The sequence below is a fragment of the Gymnogyps californianus genome, unplaced genomic scaffold (assembly GCF_018139145.2).
Source record: "Gymnogyps californianus isolate 813 unplaced genomic scaffold, ASM1813914v2 HiC_scaffold_34, whole genome shotgun sequence".
Taxonomy (NCBI): domain Eukaryota; kingdom Metazoa; phylum Chordata; class Aves; order Accipitriformes; family Cathartidae; genus Gymnogyps; species Gymnogyps californianus.
This window is the reverse complement of record NW_026114224.1, coordinates 882,275-903,637: the sequence shown is the minus strand read 5'-3', so window position 1 is coordinate 903,637 and position 21,363 is coordinate 882,275. Positions and strand designations below refer to the sequence as shown.

At 56.0% G+C, this 21,363-nt stretch overlaps 6 non-coding genes across 6 annotated transcripts; all 6 read left to right on the top strand.

Annotated features, from left to right (window-relative positions):
- Positions 1 to 1,155: 1,155 nt before the first annotated feature.
- On the top strand, positions 1,156 to 1,227 carry TRNAG-UCC (transfer RNA glycine (anticodon UCC)). Its single transcript has one exon. It is a non-coding gene; the product is annotated as a tRNA-Gly (tRNA).
- Positions 1,228 to 2,300: 1,073 nt separating this feature from the next.
- Positions 2,301 to 2,383, top strand: TRNAL-CAG (transfer RNA leucine (anticodon CAG)). Its single transcript has one exon. It is a non-coding gene; the product is annotated as a tRNA-Leu (tRNA).
- Positions 2,384 to 9,350: 6,967 nt separating this feature from the next.
- TRNAS-AGA (transfer RNA serine (anticodon AGA)) lies at positions 9,351 to 9,432 on the top strand. Its single transcript has one exon. It is a non-coding gene; the product is annotated as a tRNA-Ser (tRNA).
- Positions 9,433 to 12,533: 3,101 nt separating this feature from the next.
- On the top strand, positions 12,534 to 12,605 carry TRNAM-CAU (transfer RNA methionine (anticodon CAU)). Its single transcript has one exon. It is a non-coding gene; the product is annotated as a tRNA-Met (tRNA).
- Positions 12,606 to 15,773: 3,168 nt separating this feature from the next.
- On the top strand, positions 15,774 to 15,845 carry TRNAG-UCC (transfer RNA glycine (anticodon UCC)). The gene has a single exon. It is a non-coding gene; the product is annotated as a tRNA-Gly (tRNA).
- Positions 15,846 to 16,906: 1,061 nt separating this feature from the next.
- On the top strand, positions 16,907 to 16,989 carry TRNAL-CAG (transfer RNA leucine (anticodon CAG)). The gene has a single exon. It is a non-coding gene; the product is annotated as a tRNA-Leu (tRNA).
- Positions 16,990 to 21,363: the final 4,374 nt, after the last annotated feature.

The following is a 21,363-nucleotide window of genomic DNA, read 5'->3' as shown; positions in this document are numbered from 1 at the left end:
AGAATTGTTACCCTAGCATTGCCTGCTTTCCGCTCACTGGTTGCTGAGCTAATCCTAGACAAGTGTACAAGATAGGGACATATCCAGTGACTCAGAAGAAACCCAGGCTGGTTGCTGTGCCTTTTTAATTCAACCAAAGGGTGCATGGTGCAACCACATGTTAGCCTGGGACAGCGTGAATGTGACTCCGACTGGGGCAGACTCCGCCTGTGTTACCTCAGTGTTATGCCCTACGGTATTCCCAAGGGGCACTGTGTTGGCTACATCTGGCAAGGTTTTGGTAGTGGAGGGGTTAGGGGGTGCTGCAGGGTGGCCTCTGTGAGAAGAAATAAGGGGCTGCCCTGTGCCAGACACAGCTGATTCCAGCTCCGCAGTGGTTCCACCGCACGACACAGCTGAGCCGTCATCAAAGTTTGTGGCCCCTCTGTGAAAACATATTCCAGAAAGGGCAGAAAACGCCGGGCAGAGAGAGGCGGAAGGAACAAAAAGAGCGGGAAAGGGCAGAGGGAAGATGCATCCCGCTTGGGCAGGTAACGGAGTGTGGTGTGAAGGAGTAAAGTTGATCCTGGGAGAGGGGAGAGGAAAGGCGGTGTTTTATGTTTGTCTTTTTGTTTGTCACTGTGTGAATGCGTTTTAATTGGCAAAAAATGAATTTTCCCCAAGTCAAGCCTGACTTGCCCGCAACAGTGTTTGCTAAGGCATGTCCTTGTGTTTATCTTGAGCCATGCGATTTGTCATCCTGTTTTCAGTGCTCCGCATCCCCTGAGGGTGGGGAAAGTAGTGAGCAGCTGGGTGGGTGTTTGTCTGTGCTTAAAGCACGAGAGGTACATCCAGAGAAAGGCCCATCGCGTTGCGTAGTACATGCCCAGCGGGCAGCTGTATGAAGGCAGATGGGGAGCATCAGCATTGCCATCAGGCAGCAGGTTGAGTTTCCCTAGCCAACACGTCAGACAGAGAGAAGCCCAGAGTCATCCGATGGGCTTGAGGCCGTGTGTGTGCAGGGGGCTGGAAGGAGGAGGCCGTCCGGGCTGTGAAGTGGAGAGGGTCGAGTTTGTGACCTGGAAGAGCAGGAGGCAGGGGAGTCTGGGAAGTGGAGGGGCAGGAGGGAGGCGAGGCTGCGGGGTGGAGGAGCAGGAGGCAGGAGTGGGTGGAGGAGCGTTGGTGGTATAGCGGTGAGCATAGCTGCCTTCCAAGCAGTTGACCCGGGTTCGATTCCTGGCCAACGCAGACAAGGTTCTTTTACTCAGCCTGGCTCCAGAGGGCCTTGCCTCTCCTCTTCCAAACCAACCCAGCTTCCCTCAGGAAGTTCAGCTCCCATAGGGCATCGAGGCCCTCCCCTTGACTCCCCCTCCAGCCTTGCCTCATGGCCAGGCCTCTGGGCACCTCCTAGGCCAGCAGACACAGGCCTGGCTCTTAGCAAGGCCCGCCTTGGCAAAGGCAGACTGCAGGGGCTGCTTTGGACCCTTCCGAGATTCTCAGGGAGTGCTGTAGCACTGGAGCAGGTGCCCAGAGAACTTTGGGATTCTCCATGCCTGGGTATCACCCTCACGTTTCAGTGGGGCTCAGGCACTGAGCCGCCCGCCTGCTCTAGCTTTGGGGCTAGCCCTGCTTTGAGCAGGCATTTGGACTAGTGCCCTCCTGAGATGCCTTGCAGTCTAGTTCCTTCCACGAAGCAACAAATCCCAGAGAGAGCTGTGACCTCCTTCCTCTCTCTGCACCATGGGCGGCAAGCGGGCCTCTTCCCCACAGGAACTGGAGCTCAGTCATTGCTCAGCACTTGGCGCATCTTGTGTCCTTTTGCCTTGACTCTCCAGCCCCTTTGCCACACACTGACTCCTTGAGACCACCCCAGCATTCCCCCAGGGGTTGGTGTGGCAGAGCCCTCCTTGCCCACGGAGGGCAGGGAAGAAGGAAGCACCCTTGTTGCCCCAGGAACCGTCCATGAGAAAGGCAGGCGTATGCCTGGAGCCCCTTGACAGGATGTTGGCATGTGCAGAGCCATAATTTGCTGACGGTTCCTTTGCTTGGTCCTGTGAAGGATTGCCTTGGCCTTTGGGAGACGCATCGGAAGTGTGCTGCCCCTGTGCTGGCTACTCGTGTTCCGTGTGGTCTGAAGCGCGTGTAGGAGCTGCGGTCGCCTGTCAGCAGCCCGTGGTGGGAGCAGGGCAAGGGTGCTGCCAGGAGCCAGCTCCCCCTGCAGCAGTGCCAGGAGGAGGCTGCCTGAGGTGGGCTGGCTCTGGCAGCTGCAGGGGGAGGAGTGGCAGCAGCAGCAGCAGCAGCAGCAGCAGCAGCAGCAGTGGGTCAGGATGGCCGAGCGGTCTAAGGCGCTGCATTCAGGTTGCAGTCTCCCTGGGAGGCGTGGGTTCGACTCCCACTCCTGACAGGCTCTTCTCTCTCTTGGCCTCCTTCCCTCTCCTCACTGCAGGCTTCTTGCTCCTCTGGGGGCTCTGCTCAGCTCTTGCTGCAGTCCCAGCTCCTGCAGAAGGAGAAAGGGGCGTACCCATGCTGCCCCACCAGTACCAGCTGGGTAGGCCTACAACAGAAACAGGGAGGGAGAGCCCCTGGGGAATTCCACTTGGCCGCTCTCCCCTGCAAAACTCACATTCTGCATGCCTCTCCCCGCATTTCAGTGCGCATCTCTGGACATTCTTCAAACATTCGCTCACACAATCCTCTCTCCCTGCAACAACCCTTCTGCTTGGAAGGCATTTCAGGCAGTCAGAGAGGGCATCCTCCTGCTTCAAGCAGGCTCACACCACCTGATCAGTGCTTTCTCCTTTCGGGTCATACAATACCTTGAGGACAGACATTTCACAGCCTCTTGGCACCCCGGCTCCCATGCTTAGGCACCCTCAGGGTGATCATTTGGGTTCGTGTAACCAGTCACAAACTGCCTCTTCAATTTCTGACCACGGCGCTCATCCTCCAGCCGTTGCAGTAGCCTCCTTGCAGGCACTGGAGGGAGGCTCCGATTCGATCCCTGCTAAGCATTTTCTTCTCCCAGCTAAGCGAGCCTTGCGTCCTCAGCCTCTCCTCCCAAGGCCACAGCCCCTGGCCCCTGACTATCCTAGGCATCCTCCGCTGAACTTGCTCCACTTTATCACCACCTTTCCTTGGTTCCCCAGATAGTCCTTCTTCCCCTTCTTTGGTGACGGGGCAACTTTTCCCTCTCCTTAGTCAGCAGGGAGCTCCTCTGCCCTCTGCTCCCGAAGCTGGAGAGCCCCTCAGATGCGTCCTTCCCTCTTTCAGGTCCAAAGGCACATTCTGTAGGTGCCAGTCCAGGATGTGGCGTTGACCAGCAGGATTTCAACCCCAAAAGTTTCGCGGAACTGGCAGTTCCTCACCAGCAAACATGGAAAGCACCAGTGGGAAGAGGGGCAGGGGGGAGTAAAGGCCGACCAGGAACAGGCCAACAGGGATGTGGCGGGCTCTGGGGCATTTCTCTCCAACGCTGCTGACAGGAGAGAGACATCCTCACTCACGCAATGCCACCACAGGTTGCATGAGCACTGGTGGCATTTTTCAGAAGGACCACAGTCAGGAAGTACGAGCCACACAAGAGGTCTTCCTGTGCACACAGGAAGAGGAAGAGGGGACATGCACAAGGTGGTATCAGAGCATGCCGGAGCACGTCGTAATTGAGGGAGATGCTGAAGGAGCTGCGTCGGGTCCTCCTGCGAGCTCTTCCCTCTGCTGAACATTCTCCCCTGCCCTCTCTCTTGGTTGCCTCGTTCAGCAAGGTCAGGAGCTTGGCTAGGACTGCAACCAAGGGTAAGGATATCTGCTTAATGGGTGCTTTCGATGAGCTACGAGGTGAGAAACAGGAGAGGCAATAACTTACCCAGGCAGACTGGCAGGCTGTCCAACACGGGGGTGAAGGGAGGCAGCAGCAGGGACCGCAAGTGCAAGCATCGAACCACCGATCGCTGGGCCATGAATGTAGTCTGTGAGGTGCAATGTTGAAGGGGTTAAGCTGGAAACTTCATAAGCAGGTCTAATTAGGTGAGAAGAAGATTCTCACAGGTTACCAGCCTGGGTCTTGTACGAGAGGGCATGCCAGGCTTGCGCAAAGAGCTCTGGCACTCCCTTGAAAGATCCTGTGAGTAGAGAGTGCCCAGTGGCCCTGGAGGAAGGCTGCACTTGGTGGTGGCCAGGGAGATGGAGAGACTGCCAGGCTCAGCCAGGAGCATATGGCTCAGCGAGGGTGGCCAGAGGGGAAAGACAGGGTCTGTCCAGGTGGTCCCATGGTGTAATGGTGAGCAGTCTGGACTCTGAATCCAGTGATCTGCGTTCACAGCTTAGTGGGACCTCCGAGTTTTGGCTCCTCAGGGCTTTCCTCAGCATGCTTACACTTTATCCCTTGCCTTGCTGTTGGGTCAATTGTTTAATGCACTCTGATCTTCCTTCCTTTCCTGTGCTCCCAGCCCTGGGACTGACATCAGTGCCCTTTCTCCTGCCCTGTGCCACCATAGCTCTGCAGCTTTCCTGAGTGCTGGCCCCTGTCCCCTCCCTTGTTCTTGACTGCTCCTGGATGAGGGCATCCAGCAGTGGCTCAACACCTGAGGTGGAGATCATGCAGTCCACGCCCGGCTCAAAGCAGGGTCAAGTAGAGGACCTTTTTCATGGCCTTGCCTGGTTGGATGTTGGACATCTCCAAAGGTGGAGAATCTACAACTTCTCTGGGCAACCATTTCCCATCTTTGACCACCACTGTGTGTGGCATTAGTTGTATTTCCACCCCTGTCCATTGCTTCTTGTTCCATCCATTTCTCTGAGGCTTTTCTGTCTTTCTCTTGCCTGCTTGCTTGTTTTTGGTGCTCTGGTCTCAGTTCAGGGAGCTCCACCCACAACTTGCAGTGCCCCATGCATGGGGACAGGCTCACTGTCATGGGAGAGAGCAGGTTCGCCCTCTTCCTTTGTCCTGGGTTCGGCTGGGAGAGAGTTAACTTTCACAAGAAGCCGAGCATGGGGTTTCCGGGTGGTGAGCAGTTCCATTGTGCATCACTCGCTTTATATATTCTTCTGTTACTATTATTGTTATTTCTTCTCTCCTTGTGTTGTCCTATTAAAGTGTCCTTATCTCAACTGACGAGGTTTTACCTTTTCTTCCGATTCTCCTCCGCATCCCACCAGGGCAGGGAGGAGTGAGCGAGCGGCCGCGTGGTGCTCAGTTGCCAGCTGGGCTGAAACCATGACAGCCTTGCAGAGGGCTTGGCCAACTGAGGGGGGAGGAGAACAAAGCACCACGAGTCGCCAGCTATGCTGCACAAGGTCTTTAATGAGAAGGAGGAAATGCAGTGGCACAGAAGAGAGACCAAGAAACACGTCTGCAGGGTTCAGGGAGGCACAGAGAATGGCCCATTTCCCAAGGACAAGCTCCACACAAAGCGCTTGCCTTTTCCCATTCTGCTCTACCTGGTGACAATCCCAGCCCAGCAAGAGCAGTCCCTAGCTCCGGCACCCTCCCCCCGTCGGCAGGAGGTTCAGCAAAGCAGAAGAGAACGAGTGTTGTCTCAAGGAGCTCAGAGCAAAGCAAAGCCAGAGGAGGCACGGCGAGGCCTGCCGTGCAGCGAGGAGCAGCGGGCACAGGTCCCTCCTGCCAGGTGGGATGAGGACACGCAGCCCGCCTGCAAGCCCTGGCCATGCTCCTGATGCAGAGTTCCCATCTGCCTTCCCGCTGCGAAGGGGATGACCCGCCAGCTTCAGCAGTTCAGACTGCAGCGGGTGGGAGGCAGACACAGCCCTGACCCCCCCAGACCAAGGGAGCCCCCAGAAGAGATGGGAACCCCCCCGGCGCTGAGGGAGCTCCCAACAGCAGCTGACAGAGAGGATCCCACGGCTGTGCTCTGAGGGAAAGAGGTGAGGATGGGGCCCGGCAGGGTCACCACCACCGCGGAGGCCTGGATGGCCACCGTCGAGTCCGCGCAGCGGGCGACACAGGGCTCACTGCAGCTGCTGGCAAGTGGGGTTGGGCCAGAGGCGCCGCAGGGCGTTGGGAGACAGGGTCTGAAGCAAGACATCTCTCGGTGAGGGAGGCAAAGCTGAAACACAGAGCAGGCAGGGAGCACGAGCCTCAGTATCAGTCTGTCTTTCTTTTCCTCAGCTCTCTCTGTGGACACACTTTCTTTTAAAAACACCTGGTGCGCCTACAGTTCCCACGGCCCTCATCGTGCCCTCCGAATTGCACGGCACAGGACGGCTGAACCGCTTTCAGGATAGGACCCAGCACAGTGGGTTTAAAGCACCTGTGGCAAGACTGGTCATACCCCATCTCCTGAACAAACATTGCTGTCATAAAGATGGCACTGGACGCACTTGGCCATTTCGTTAGAGACCATCTGCTAAAGGCAGACATTCTGGTGGGCAGACATCCCTGAAGCTCAGCCCCATTGATCCCCTTCTGCTTTAAAGAAACCCCCTCTTCCCAGCCCTCCCCAGCCACCTCCGCCAAAAGGGACAGAGGTGACAGCCCTTAAACAGTTCTGTTGCAGGGCCAAGCTGAGGCAGCCCAAGTATCAACCTGAGGAGCCACCATGACAGCAGCTCAGCCCACAGGGAGAGATGGAGAGGACTCAGGCTTACCTCGTTCCTCGAGGAAAGGCAGGCAAGAGAGGAGGATGCAGAGCCCGGAGCAGCGCAGGTTTTATGCTGTGTCCCAGATCCCCGCGGGGCCACAAACATTACTTGCTCATGAAGCATCTAAACACCTAGCAGCTGCCGCTTGCCAAGGCCTCGCTGGTGATTAAGCCCTTGCCTCTTTCATCTGAAATGTTGTGCTCCTGCTTCATACCACCAAACACCAAAACGATGCGTCTGTGTCCCAGCTTCAGAAGGCCAATCAGCGCGGAGGTCTCAGGCTAGTGTACAAGGAGATTCTGAGTGCGTTTTCCTAATACGGATTGCCTTTGTCACTTGGCCTTCTTCATGGTGAGCATGGCCACCACTCACGGTCAAATTCAGCTATGAGGGACACCTCAAGTCAGCTCTCAAGTGCTTTCAGTGCAGGCACTCAGGCTAGCCCTGAGAAACCTTTCTCCCAGCGGGTCATCGTAGACACACAGGAGACTCTGAGTAAGTTCAAGCAGAACATCAAGACCGCACAGTCCCATATGGGAGAAGAGAAATCAGCAGGACAAGGCCCAGAGCCTGCTGAGGTACCTGGGAAGTCTGGTCTGCTCGTAGCAGGGGACAGGAGCAGAAGACCTCCAGAGGTCCATTCCAAACTTCATTATTCTGGGTTACCCTGAGTCACACAAGCCCTTGAGCAACCACCAAAAGGCAATGCCTTGGAAGACAGCAAATGCAGGAGATTGCATAGAAGCCCCCGTAGATTCAGGATGGTGCTAAAATGTGTGGAAATGCCCTTGACGAAAGCAGAACTTTGGGGCTGTGAGCTCTGGTATCCCTGGCACGCCTGAGGCAGGCGTGTCCACTGAAGTCCATAGCAGGGTGACTCATGTTTGCCTGGAGTTCAGGGTTTTTCCCAACTCTTCCACCTCATGATGACTCCCAGGTGCTCCGGGAGACTGATCCGATGTCCCTTTGAAATCTGAAAAGCATGGAATGGGTCACCTCATCCCTGACCCAGGAAAAAGAGCCATGAGCTTTTGGCTCCCTGCCCTGAGCCTCTCCTCAGAAGCACGCCATCCAGGCCTTTGGCCTCTGGGATGACCTTACGGAGCAAAAGAGGTCAATTTGGGTGTGGGTCTCTTTCAGGGAAGGACGCGGGCGTCTCTTTGATCACCCTCCTACGCATTGATTTCCTGGTTTCCAACAGATTCTCCACTTCCCAAGCTGAGCCCAGACCCCTGGTTGGACGATGCGTGAGGGCCTGGTCAAGTCATCAAGGGACACGGCTATGGAGATCCGAGGGAGAGATTGCTTTGGAGAGACTTGCCTGACCCTCTGGTCACAGTGCATTGTGAAAGTTAATACAGGCCGTTTGAATTAACTTTTCAGCCTCTCAGCTGTTGTTCACAAAATCATACGAAAACCATTCATGGCACTCTCTCTTTCCTTGGTCTTGCAGGAATAAACTCTAGGGGATGGGTATGGCGTGGAAAGGAGAAAAGCACTTCTTTTCATGGCTGGACGGAGGCAGTGTGACTGCAAGATGCGGTTAGGGTGGGCATTTCAGTAGGGCATGATCGAGCATGCGCAATCACGATCCCCCTCTTTGTAACTCCACCTACACTAGCACTGCTGATGACAGAGTGGGAGTCTGTAAATACTGTGCTAACACAACCCACCCCCTGCCCCAACCCCACCATCCAGCTTGGTTTTTGAGTGTCAGCACAGCAAAGAACATTGCCTTATTCTTGAAGCAACCCTGCAATCAGAGACTTGAGAAGCTTGTCCCTTTAGGTAGGGAGTCTACTTGTGAGAGGCTCCTTGCGTTTCCTTGGCCCACAGGCCATAAGCTGCAAGAGAAATGAGGGTGTCTCAGTTCTCAGTCACCAGGACCATCGTTACATCCAGTTCCGGTAAACTTCAGGGTGTCAGACAGGCACTACCAAATCTACCACGTCCACACTGACTCATTAACGCCATTTTCCTGCTCCAGAGCCAAAATGGAATCGGAGCTGCTTTCATCTAGTGATGTAAATTATTGCTTTTGTGGATTGTTTAATATTTTGGTCCATGCTCAAGAATGTCACAATGCTTGCAGTGCTGGGAAAAAGCTCTGGACATACCTATTCCACCAAAACAAGCTCTCTCCAGTCTCCCTCTAAGTCATCCGCACCTCCCGTTTATTCTCTCTTTGCCCCTCCTGACTTTTCCTCAGCCAGGCTCTACCTCGCCCTTGCCATAGATCTCTCCCACTCTCGCAAACCATTCCCCTACACACCAACAACCTGCATGGCAGTCATGGTCTTTGTTCAAGGCTTGACACCACCCTACGTCCCCAAGAGGCTGGAGGTGCTGCCGGGAGGTCACCACCTCCCTGCAGGAGTGTCCTCCTCCTAGTGCTCCCAGCAAGCTTGGAGACCTCCTCAGCTAAATCTGAGAAGCAAAGCGGGGTCTAATATGCCCACCTGACCCTGGTTGTCTCCACACAGCTGCCTTCCCTTCTTCCCTGGAGGCAGCAGAGATGGCAGCTGGGGAGAGAAAGCATCCCCCGTGGCAGGATATCCCAGATGCGCGGCTGAGGACAAGGTGCTGGGAGCTGCAGCTGTAGCCCCTGGGGCTACGGCTCTCAAGGCCTGTGGAAGGCTGTCACCAGGTGCCCGACATGCTCAGTGCAGGTCCCAAGTGCAGGGCTTCGAGTGGAGCATTGCCCTGAAAGTCCCAGGGAGCCGGGTGTCATTGCAGAGGGCATGTGATCGGCAGGGCAGAGAGGGCTGGAGCAGGTAGTTGTGGCCGAGTGGTGAAGGCGATGGACTAGAAATCCATTGGGGTTTCCCCGCGCAGGTTCGAATCCTGCCAACTACGGGGCGCACTCCCCTTTTGGGCTCCCTGCAATGGACCACGCTGTTTGGGCTCCCTGCAATGGACCACGCTGCAGCCGTGGGACTCAGCTCCACACTGTACCTGGTGCCCAGGGAGACAGTAAAACCCCTTGCCTACAGCACTTCTCCCCGCACCCCCCTGCCCCAAATTCCTGGATGAATGGGAAATCCTGCTCCCATTGACAAGGTAGGCAAGTTGGGGGAAGAGAACGGACCAGTGCCGAGTATGAGCCGTGAAAAGAGGTCCACTGTTGTTGGTTCTTGAGCAGAACTTAAGAGCCTGAGCTCACCTGACATCCCAAGCAGAACAACCCCACCAGCTGTCTTCCCTATGCCTGAAACTACAGCCGCTCCTCTCCAAAGAGAGCCTGCACAACATGGTCCTCATTGCTAAAGATGAAGGCAAGACACCTCATGGATCTGAGATCTTGCCTGGGGTCCTGGGGATATTCTGCCTGACCCAGCCCCAGCCCTTGCACACAGGGACAACTTTCCCCGGGGGCTTTCCAAATTTAACCGAAGAACGAGATGATAAGGGGTGGGTCCCTCCTGGCTCCTCCTCTTCTGGGAAAGACGTGGAAGTGCGAAGGAGGCCATGGTGGTGACTGCGGCATCAGGAGACCATCCCCTGCCATCACAGACCCTGATGGGTGGCATGGAAAAGACCCGGAGGCTTCCCAGAGGGCTTCTCTCAGTCGCATACCCAGCTGCTCCCCACAGAGCAGCAGCAGAGGAGGGGCTGCAGGTAGCCTGCCTGAGTGGTTCAGCATCTTAAGGAAAAGGGAAACTCGGAGGGGCACATGCAGAGAGAGCCCGGAGAAGGAGAAGGAGAGAAGAGCCAGTGGCTGGTGCATGGTCCGTTCCCCGCAGCCATGCCACTGAGGGTGGCGGAAGCAGTGCAAGCAAAAGAGAAGCTGAGGGAGGTTGGCAGCACGGATGAAGAAGGAAAGGGGCAGTGGAAGGGGGAACCGGGGCTGAGCCAGGGGCCTCTTGATCTGCAGTCAAATGCTCTTCCCTGAGCAATAGCCCCTGCAGCAGGCAGGCTGCGGCCACACTCTCCGTGCTCACATCTGCTCCCACATCCCAGCCCTCTCCATCCCGCTTTTGCTTTTGTCTCCTCTGCTTGCTTGCTGTGTGCTCTGGCGTGTGGATGGGACAGGGAACCAGCAAACACAAGCCCAAACATGCAGGCCTCAGCACTGCCACCTTCGTCCTCAGCCTCACCAAGAGGTTCTACCAGCTCAGCCTGCCAGAGCCTTCCTGGGACACATCCGGCAGCATTTAAGACTGGCCACCACCCAGTCCGGATGGGCCAGCCCTGCCCTGGGGCGACTGGGAACCACCTCCACCCCCAGCAGCGTTGGGCAGGACAGGAATGGCGCCAGGCACAGAGAGGAGGGGTTTCTCTGGCTCTTTGGCACCCTGCAAGGTGGCGGGGGCAGCCCTCGGCTGTTGGCGAGCAGCAAGGGCAGGGCTGCGCCAGGAGGGAAGACAAGCCAGGAGCTGGGGGGGAGCGCAGCACAGCACGGGCAGGGCAAGGCCCTCGCAGCTGGTGTGAAAGGCAAGGCAGTAACTGCTGTACGACTTGCTTAGAGGAAGGAACACTGCCTAGGACTAAGAGCTTTTACCTCAGGGTCAACGTGACCTGAAGACCCAACCTAAACCGTCTCTCACTGGCTGAGAACACCCCATACAGACAATAAAACAATAGGAGATTTGTCTTTCAAAAAAACCCCAGGTATATAACCAGGGCGAGAAAAGCAATCGACCTGAATCTAGTAGAAAACCCCTCCGCCTGCACGGGACATTGGTCTAGAACCAGGAAGATTAACAGCCCACTGACCATACGTCCACACCACCTGCCCGGGAGAACCACCTAGTGCTTACGCGAGCAATAGTAACTGATTAGCCCACCCCTTAACAGGAGTAATTTGACTGGTCAACACAACTGCATTGTAAACATCTAGAAACCCTGCTTTCCTCTATATCGGGGTCCTCCATGCGTTAGGCTGGGCACCGCTATGTGCACAGCTAAAATTAGGGATTTAGGGATTCCCTTGGTAATTCTATGCTAAACGTCCTTGTCTCCCTCCTTGGCCAGCAAAGAACTGACTTTTACACTGGGTACAGTCCCGCACCCCGTGCGAGCTGGATTTCTGGGCAGGGTTGCAGCCCTCCTGAGCTTGCTGGAGAGCCACTCCTCTCCGCCCTGCCAAGCAACAAGGCTGCCCCCTCGCTCCGGGGTTTCCTTCAGTGCCTGCAGAGCCAGCTTGGGCGGTCGAAGAGAAAGTCCCCAGCCAGGGTTATGGGCAGGAGCTGTGGGGAGAAGGGCAAGGCAAGGCCTTGAGCTACCCTCCTGTCGTGGTTTAACCCCAGCCAGCAACTAAGCACCATGCAGCTGCTCGCTCACTTCCCCCACCCAGTGGGATGGGGAGAGATTGAAAAAAACCCTCGGGGTTGAGATAAAGCCTGTTTAATAGGACAGAAAGGACAGAAATATTGATAATGATAATAATAATAATAAAATGACAATAATAATACTGGAAGAATTAGATACAAATACAAATAATACAAATCAAGTGATGCACACCCATGCCCAGTTAGTGCCCGAGCAGCGATCCGCCCCCCCCAGCCAGCTCCCCCAGTTTATATACTGGGCATGACGTCATATGGTATGGAATATCCCTCTGGCTAGTTTGGGCCAGCTCTCCTGGCTGTGTCCCCTCCCAACTTCTTGTGCCCCTCCAGCCTTCTTGCAGGCTGGGCATGAGAAGCTGAACTATCCTTGACTTGGTATAAAGACTACTTAGCAACAACTAAAACCATCAGGGTGTTATGAAGATAATTTTCCCACTAAATGCAAAGCACTGCACGGTCCCAGCTACTAGGAAGCAAATTAAGTCTCTGCATGCCAGCCAAGACCAGGACAGCAGCCCAGGCCCAAAGGAGGTGAACTTTCCAGGGAGACAATTTTCCTGCGCAGGTGAGGGCACAGGATAGACAAAGGGAAGGGGGCATGAGCGCTGGCAGTGCCAGGGAGCATGAGGCCGGGCTGTGGGAGGTCGCAGCTGAGGCGCCAGGGGGAGCAGAGTGGCGCAGCGGAAGCGTGCTGGGCCCATAACCCAGAGGTCGATGGATCGAAACCATCCTCTGCTAATTGCTTTTTCCTCCTGCTGCCTCTCCCAGCAACTTTTCACCTGCACTGCTCTGGCTCTCTGCGCGGCCATGCCCATGGCCCTCCCGCTCCCTCAGACCCTTCTCTCTGCCACCGCCGCCTTCTTTCTCCTTTGCCTTCTTACGAGCCAGCACTCCCAAAGGGACCCTCACCAAGGCAGACCCGTGGGTCTGCAGCGGCAGCCAGACCTCCCCCACAAGGAACTGGGGGTCCTGGGGACACCAGTGTTTCTCCCTTCCCGTCAGGCAGCTCAATCCCAACTTCCCAGCCGCAAGCAGGCACCTCCAGGAATCTGCAGGTGGGGAGGAGGACAAGGCTGGTGCTACTCTGGCAAACACCTATCCAATCAACTTGACCATCTCGGGGTTTTCTCCATCCTAGTCTCTTTGCTGCCGTGCCCACTCGCAGGTCCAGCCAGGAGCAGGGCCGAGCAGGTATTCCCAATGGGCACTGTATTGGCTATATGTGGCTAGGTGTTGGCAGTGGAGGGGAGAGGGGGTGCTGCAGGGTGGCCTCTGTGAGCAGAGGCAAGGGGCTGCCCTGCCGCTGCACACAGCTGATTCCAGCTGCCTCCACAACACTGAGCCACTTGCGCAGCTTTTCCTGACAGGCCTGAAGCCTGTGGAAGAGCCCACACTGAAACAGATTTTCCTGTTCAGGTCTGCAGCATGGGGAGAACCCATGCCGGAGCAGTCTGCAGTGAAGGACTGTAGCTGAGCCTGGTAAAAGTGAGAGGAATGGCGGTGTTTTGTTTGTCTTTCATTCCTCACTACCCAAAACCGCACATGGCCTGATCCTTTTCTTCCCTCTGGCTGCTCTGGACTAGAATGCAGTGCTGGACACACCCCCTCTCTCACTCCCACAAGCATGTCCACTGAACAGCAGGTCCACTGAACCCTGGGCCTGACCGTAGGTCTGTGCAGAGGGCATGCGTGGAGCCTGGGCCCGGTTTGTCTGGTGTCCCAGGGATCGAGGGGAGGCAGACCAGCCTGCTGTTGTGCAGGTCCTCCTTTGTGCCTTTCGGCACAAAGACAGGAGCAACACTGACTTGCTTCCAGGCCTCAGGAACCTCTCCCAATTGCCGTGACCTTTCAAAGACAATGGAGAGCGGCCTCTTGCAGAAGTTCTCCTTGTCTGAGTGCTTCACGAGCTGGCAGCAGGAAGACGGCATGGGTATCTGCAGGTGAGCTCCCTTCTACTTTAGTACCTGATGGGCCAGAAGCCAGAAGATCGCTTGGATGTTGACCGTGAGGTCGCCTCTGGCTCTGCAGGTGACGGGCCATGCACAGGAATATTGCTTGCGCTAGGTGCTTGTGTTCATTCCATAGTGGATACCACTGCCTGGTGTCTCTTTTTATATCTGAACGCTTCTTGTTCCAAAGGAAGCGGACAGCCCGTCAGGGGGAGACCTGAGAACACGTGGGCACGACAGTGTCAAAAATGGCTGTCAGCCAATCACAAAGCAATATGAGAACCCATGGGGAATGACGCTGTCAAGAGTTGTCTCTTTGCTGTATTTAGTGAGTGAGGCTTCCTTTTCAGATGTGCTTCTGGGTACACAGGTAGGGTTGGCTGGTCCTCACAGCCAGTCACAGGTCTGCCTGAGAGCAGGTGGGTATGACGGGGTGAAGAGATGGCTGTCAGCCAATCACAGAGCAGTAGGAAAACATGTTGGTTATGGTGTCTAATAAGAAAAATGGCGCTGAAAAAAAGTGGTGCCCCGCCGTGTATGTAGAGGTAAGGTACGTCCTGGTCAGTATCATTCATCAGTGCTGGCATGGGGATTGACCAAAAGCAATCATCCACCACCAAAACCAGGAGCAGCACAAGGCAGATTTTAGCCCAGGAACAGGTAATGCCTAGAGTCCTGCAAAACAAATTGCTTACGGGCATGCAGCACGGAATGTGGCAGATGCTCATATCCGACCAAGTGATCTAGACCAAGAAACTTGTGCTAGAAATAATCCACTTGGCCTATTTGCACATTACGTAGATAGAGAATTGTTACCCTAGCATTGCCTGCTTTCCGCTCACTGATTGCTGAGCTAATCCTAGACAAGTGTACAAGATAGGGACATATCCAGTGACTCAGAAGAAACCCAGGCTGGCTGCTGTGCCTTTTTAATTCAACCAAAGGGTGCATGGTGCAACCACATGTTAGCCTGGGACAAGCGTGAATGTGACTCCGACTGGGGCAGACTCCGCCTGTGTTACCTCAGTGTTATGCCCTACGGTATTCCAAGGGGCACTGTGTTGGCTACATATGGCAAGGTTTTGGTAGTGGAGGGGTTAGGGGGTGCTGCAGGGTGGCCTCTGTGGGAAGAGATAAGGGGCTGCCCTGTGTCAGACACAGCTGATTCCAGCTCCGCAGTGGTTCCACTGCACGACACAGCTGAGCCGTCATCAAAGTTTGTGGCCCCTCTGTGAAAACATATTCCAGAAAGGGCAGAAAACGCCGGGCAGAGAGAGGCGGAAGGAACAAAAAGAGCGGGAAAGGGCAGAGGGAAGATGCATCCCGCTTGGGCAGGTAACGGAGTGTGGTGTGAAGGAGTAAAGTTGAGCCTGGGAGAGGGAGAGGAAAGGCGGTGTTTTATGTTTGTCTTTTTGTTTGTCACTGTGTGAATGCGTTTAATTGGCAAAAAATGAATTTTCCCCAAGTCAAGCCTGACTTGCCCGCAACAGTGTTTGCTAAGGCATGTCCTTGTGTTTATCTTGAGCCATGCGATTTGTCATCCTGTTTTCAGTGCTCCGCATCCCCTGAGGGTGGGGAAAGTAGTGAGCAGCTGGGTGGGTGTTTGTCTGTGCTTAAAGCACGAGAGGTACCTACAGAGAAATGCCCATCGCGTTGCGTAGTATATGCCCAGCGGGCAGCTGTATGAAGGCAGATGGGGAGCATCAGCATTGCCATCAGGCAGCAGGTTGAGTTTCCCTAGCCAACACGTCAGACAGAGAGAAGCCCAGAGACATCCGATGGGCTTGAGGCCGTGTGTGTGCAGGGGGCTGGAAGGAGGAGGCCTCCGGGCTGTGAAGTGGAGAGGGTCGAGTTTGTGACCTGGAAGAGCAGGAGGCAGGGGAGTCTGGGAAGTGGAGGGGCAGGAGGGAGGCGAGGCTGCGGGGTGGAGGAGCAGGAGGCAGGAGTGGGTCGAGGAGCGTTGGTGGTATAGTGGTGAGCATAGCTGCCTTCCAAGCAGTTGACCCGGGTTCGATTCCTGGCCAACGCAGACAAGGTTCTTTTTACTCAGCCTGGCTCCAGAGGCCTTGCCTCTCCTCTTCCAAACCAACCCAGCTTCCCTCAGGAAGTTCAGCTCCCATAGGGCACTCGAGGCCCTCCCCTTGACTCCCCCTCCAGCCTTGCCTCATGGCCAGGCCTCTGGGCACCTCCTAGGCCAGCAGACACAGGCCTGGCTCTTAGCAAGGCCCGCCTTGGCAAAGCAGACTGCAGGGGCTGCTTTGGACCCTTCCGAGATTCTCAGGGAGTGCTGTAGCACTGGAGCAGGTGCCCAGAGAACTTTGGGATTCTCCATGCCTGGGTATCACCCTCAAGTTTCAGTGGGGCTCAGGCACTGAGCCGCCTGCTCTAGCTTTGGGGCTAGCCCTGCTTTGAGCAGGCATTTGGACTAGTGCCTCCTGAGATGCCTTGCAGTCTAGTTCCTTCCACGAAGCAACAAATCCCAGAGAGAGCTGTGACCTCCTTCCTCTGCACCATGGGCGGCAAGCGGGCCTCTTCCCCACAGGAACTGGAGCTCAGTCATTGCTCAGCACTTGGCGCATCTCGTGTCCTTTCGCCTTGACTCTCCAGCCCCTTTGCCACACACTGACTCCTTGAGACCACCCCAGCATTCCCCCAGGGGTTGGTGTGGCAGAGCCCTCCTTGCCCACGGAGGGCAGGGAAGAAGGAAGCACCCTTGTTGCCCCAGGAACCGTCCATGAGAAAGGCAGGCGTGTGCCTGGAGCCCTTGACAGGATGTTGGCAGTGCGCAGAGCCGTAATTTGCTGACGGTTCCTTTGCTTGGTCCTGTGAAGGATTGCCTTGGCCTTTGGGAGACGCGTCGGAAGCGTGCTGCCCCTGTGCTGGCTACTCGTGTTCCGTGTGGTCTGAAGCGCGTGTAGGAGCTGCGGTCGCCTGTCAGCAGCCCGTGGTGGGAGCAGGGCAAGGGTGCTGCCAGGAGCCAGCTCCCCCTGCAGCAGTGCCAGGAGGAGGCTGCCTGAGGTGGGCTGGCTCTGGCAGCTGCAGGGGGAGGAGTGGCAGCAGCAGCAGCAGCAGCAACAGCAGCAGCAGTGGGTCAGGATGGCCGAGCGGTCTAAGGCGCTGCATTCAGGTTGCAGTCTCCCTGGGAGGCGTGGGTTCGACTCCCACTCCTGACAGGCTCTTCTCTCTCTTGGCCTCCTTCCCTCTCCTCACTGCAGGCTTCTTGCTCCTCTGGGGGCTCTGCTCAGCTCTTGCTGCAGTCCCAGCTCCTGCAGAAGGAGAAAGGGGCATACCCATGCTGCCCCACCAGTACCAGCTGGGTAGGCCTACAACAGAAACAGGGAGGGAGAGCCCCTGGGGAATTCCACTTGGCCGCTCTCCCCTGCAAAACTCACATTCTGCATGCCTCTCCCCGCATTTCAGTGCGCATCTCTGGACATTCTTCAAACATTCGCTCACACAATCCTCTCTCCCTGCAACAACCCTTCTGCTTGGAAGGCATTTCAGGGAGTCAGAGAGGGCATCCTCCTGCTTCAAGCAGGCTCACACCACCTGATCAGTGCTTTCTCCTTTCGGTCATACAATACCTTGAGGACAGACATTTCACAGCCTCTTGGCACCCCGGCTCCCATGCTTAGGCACCCTCAGGGTGATCATTTGGGTTCGTGTAACCAGTCACAAACTGCCTCTTCAATTTCTGACCACGGCGCTCATCCTCCAGCCGTTGCAGTAGCCTCCTTGCAGCACTGGAGGGAGGCTCCGATTCGATCCCTGCTAAGCATTTTCTTCTCCCAGCTAAGCGAGCCTTGCGTCCTCAGCCTCTCCTCCCAAGGCCACAGCCCCTGGCCCCTGACTATCCTAGGCATCCTCCGCTGAACTTGCTCCACTTTATCACCACCTTTCCTTGGTTCCCCAGATAGTCCTTCTTCCCCTTTTTTGGTGACGGGGCAACTTTTCCCTCTCCTTAGTCAGCAGGGAGCTCCTCTGCCCTCTGCTCCCGAAGCTGGAGAGCCCCTCAGATGCGTCCTTCCCTCTTTCAGGTCCAATGGCACATTCTGTAGGTGCCGATCCAGGATGTGGCGTTGACCAGCAGGATTTCAACCCCAAAAGTTTCACGGAACTGGCAGTTCCTCACCAGCAAACATGGACAGCACCAGTGGGAAGAGGGGCAGGGGGAGTAAAGGCCGACCAGGAAGAGGCCAACAGGGATGTGGCAGGCTCTGGGGCATTTCTCTCCAACGCTGCTGACAGGAGAGAGACATCCTCACTCACGCAATGCCACCACAGGTTGCATGAGCACTGGTGGCATTTTTCAGAAGGACCGCAGTCAGGAAGTACGAGCCACACAAGAGGTCTTCCTGTGCACACAGGAAGAGGAAGAGGGGACATGCACAAGGTGGTATCAGAGCATGCCGGAGCACGTCGTAATTGAGGGAGATGCTGAAGGAGCTGCTTCGGGTCCTCCTGCGAGCTCTTCCCTCTGCTGAACGTCTCTCCCCTGCCCTCTCTCTTGGTTGCCTCGTTCAGCAAGGTCAGGAGCTTGGCTAGGACTGCAACCAAGGGTAAGGATATCTGCTTAACGGGTGCTTTGGATGAGCTACGAGGTGAGAAACAGGAGAGGCAATAACTTACCCAGGCAGACTGGCAGGCTGTCCAACACGGGGGTGAAGGGAGGCAGCAGCAGGACCGCAAGTGCAAGCATCGAACCACCGATCGCTGGGCCATGAATGTAGTCTGTGAGGTGCAATGTTGAAGAGGTTAAGCTGGAAACTTCATAACCAGGTCTAATTAGGCGAGAAGAAGATTCTCACAGGTTACCAGCCTGGGTCTTGTACGAGAGGGCATGCCAGGCTTGCGCAAAGAGCTCTGGCACTCCCTTGAAAGATCCTGTGAGTAGAGAGTGCCCAGTGGCCCTGGAGGAAGGCTGCACTTGGTGGTGGCCAGGGAGATGGAGAGACTGCCAGGCTCAGCCAGGAGCATATGGCTCAGCGAGGGTGGCCAGAGGGGAAAGACAGGGTCTGTCCAGGTGGTCCCATGGTGTAATGGTGAGCAGTCTGGACTCTGAATCCAGTGATCTGCGTTCACAGCTTAGTGGGACCTCCGAGTTTTGGCTCCTCAGGGCTTTCCTCAGCATGCTTACACTTTATCCCTTGCCTTGCTGTTGGGTCAATTGTTTAATGCACTCTGATCTTCCTTCCTTTCCTGTGCTCCCAGCCCTGGGACTGACATCAGTGCCCTTTCTCCTGCCCTGTGCCACCAAGCTCTGCAGCTTTCCTGAGCGCTGGCCCCTGTCCCTCCCTTGTTCTTGACTGCTCCTGGATGAGGGCATCCAGCAGTGGCTCAACACCTGAGGTGGAGATCATGCAGTCCACGCCCGGCTCAAAGCAGGGTCAAGTAGAGGACCTTTTTCATGGCCTTGCTGGTTGGATGTTGGAACATCTCCAAAGACGGAGAATCTACAACTCCTGGGCAACGATTTCCCATCTTTGACCACCACTGTGTGTGGCATTAGTTGTATTTCCACCCTGTCCCATTGCTTCTTGTTCCATCCATTTCTCTGAGCTTTTCTGTCTTTCTCTTGCCTGCTTGCTTGTTTTGGTGCTCTGGTCTCAGTTCAGGGAGCTCCACCCACAACTTGCAGTGCCCCATGCATGGGGACAGGCTCACTGTCATGGGAGAGAGCAGGTTCGCCCTCTTCCTTTGTCCTGGGTTCGGCTGGGAGAGAGTTAACTTTCACAAGAAGCCGAGCATGGGGTTTCCGGGTGGTGAGCAGTTGCATTGTGCATCACTCGCTTTATATATTCTTCTGTTACTATTATTGTTATTTCTTCTCTCCTTGTGTTGTCCTATTAAAGTGTCCTTATCTCAACTGACGAGGTTTTTACCTTTTCTTCGATTCTCCTCCGCATCCCACCAGGGCAGGGAGGAGTGAGCGAGCGGCCGCGTGGTGCTCAGTTGCCAGCTGGGCTGAAACCATGACAGCCTTGCAGAGGGCTTGGCCAACTGAGGGGGAGGAGAACAAAGCACCACGAGTCGCCAGCTATGCTGCACAAAGTCTTTAATGAGAAGGAGGAAATGCAGTGGCACAGAAGAGAGACCAAGAAACACGTCTGCAGGGTTCAGGGAGGCACAGAGAATGGCCCATTTCCCAAGGACAAGCTCCACACAAAGCGCTTGCCTTTTCCCATTCTGCTCTACCCTGGTGACAATCCAGCCCAGCAAGAGCAGTCCCTACTCCGGCACCCTCCCCCCGTCGGCAGGAGGTTCAGCAAAGCAGAAGAGAACGAAGTGTTGTCTCAAGGAGCTCAGAGCAAAGCAAAGCCAGAGGAGGCACGGCGAGGCCTGCCGTGCAGCGAGGAGCAGCGGGCACAGGTCCCTCCTGCCAGGTGGGATGAGGACACGCAGCCCGCCTGCAAGCCCTGGCCATGCTCCTGATGCAGAGTTCCCATCTGCCTTCCCGCTGCGAAGGGGATGACCCGCCAGCTTCAGCAGTTCAGACTGCAGCGGGTGGGAGGCAGACACAGCCCTGACCCCCCCAGACCAAGGGAGCCCCCAGAAGAGATGGGAACCCCCCGGCGCTGAGGGAGCTCCCAACAGCAGCTGACAGAGAGGATCCCACGGCTGTGCTCTGAGGGAAAGAGGTGAGGATGGGGCCCGGCAGGGTCACCACCACCGCGGGAGGCCTGGATGGCCACCGTTGAGTCCGCGCAGCGGGCGACACAGGGCTCACTGCAGCTGCTGGCAAGTGGGGTTGGGCCAGAGGCGCCGCAGGGCGTTGGGAGACAGGGTCTGAAGCAAGACATCTCCTCGGTGAGGGAGGCAAAGCTGAAACACAGAGCAGGCAGGGAGCACGAGCCTCAGTATCAGTCTGTCTTGCTTTTCCTCAGCTCTCTCTGTGGACACACTTTGTTTTAAAAACACTACTGTGGCCTACAGTTCCACGGCCCTCATCGTGCCCTCCGAATTGCACGGCACAGGACGGCTGAACCGCTTTCAGGATAGGACCCAGCACAGTGGGTTTAAAGCACCTGTGGCAAGACTGGTCATACCCCATCTCCTGAACAAACATTGCTGTCATAAAGATGGCACTGGACGCACTTGGCCATTTCAGTTAGAGACCATCTGCTAAAGGCAGACATTCTGGTGGGCAGACTCCCTGCAGCTCAGCCCCATTGATCCCCTTCTGCTTTAAAGAAACCCCCTCTTCCCAGCCCCTCCCAGCCACCTCCGCCAAAAGGGACAGAGGTGACAGCCCTTAAACAGTTCTGTTGCAGGGCAAGCTGAGGCAGCCAAGTATCAAACCTGAGGAGCCACCATGACAGCAGCTCAGCCACAGGGAGAGATGGAGAGGACTCAGGCTTACCTCGTTCCTCGAGGAAAGGGAGGCAGAGAGGAGGATGCAGAGCCCGGAGCAGCGCAGGTTTTATGCTGTGTCCCAGATCCCCGCGGGGCCACAAACATTACTTGCTCATGAAGCATCTAAACACCTAGCAGCTGCCGCTTGCCAAGGCCTCGCTGGTGATTAAGCCTTGCCTCTTTCATCTGAAATG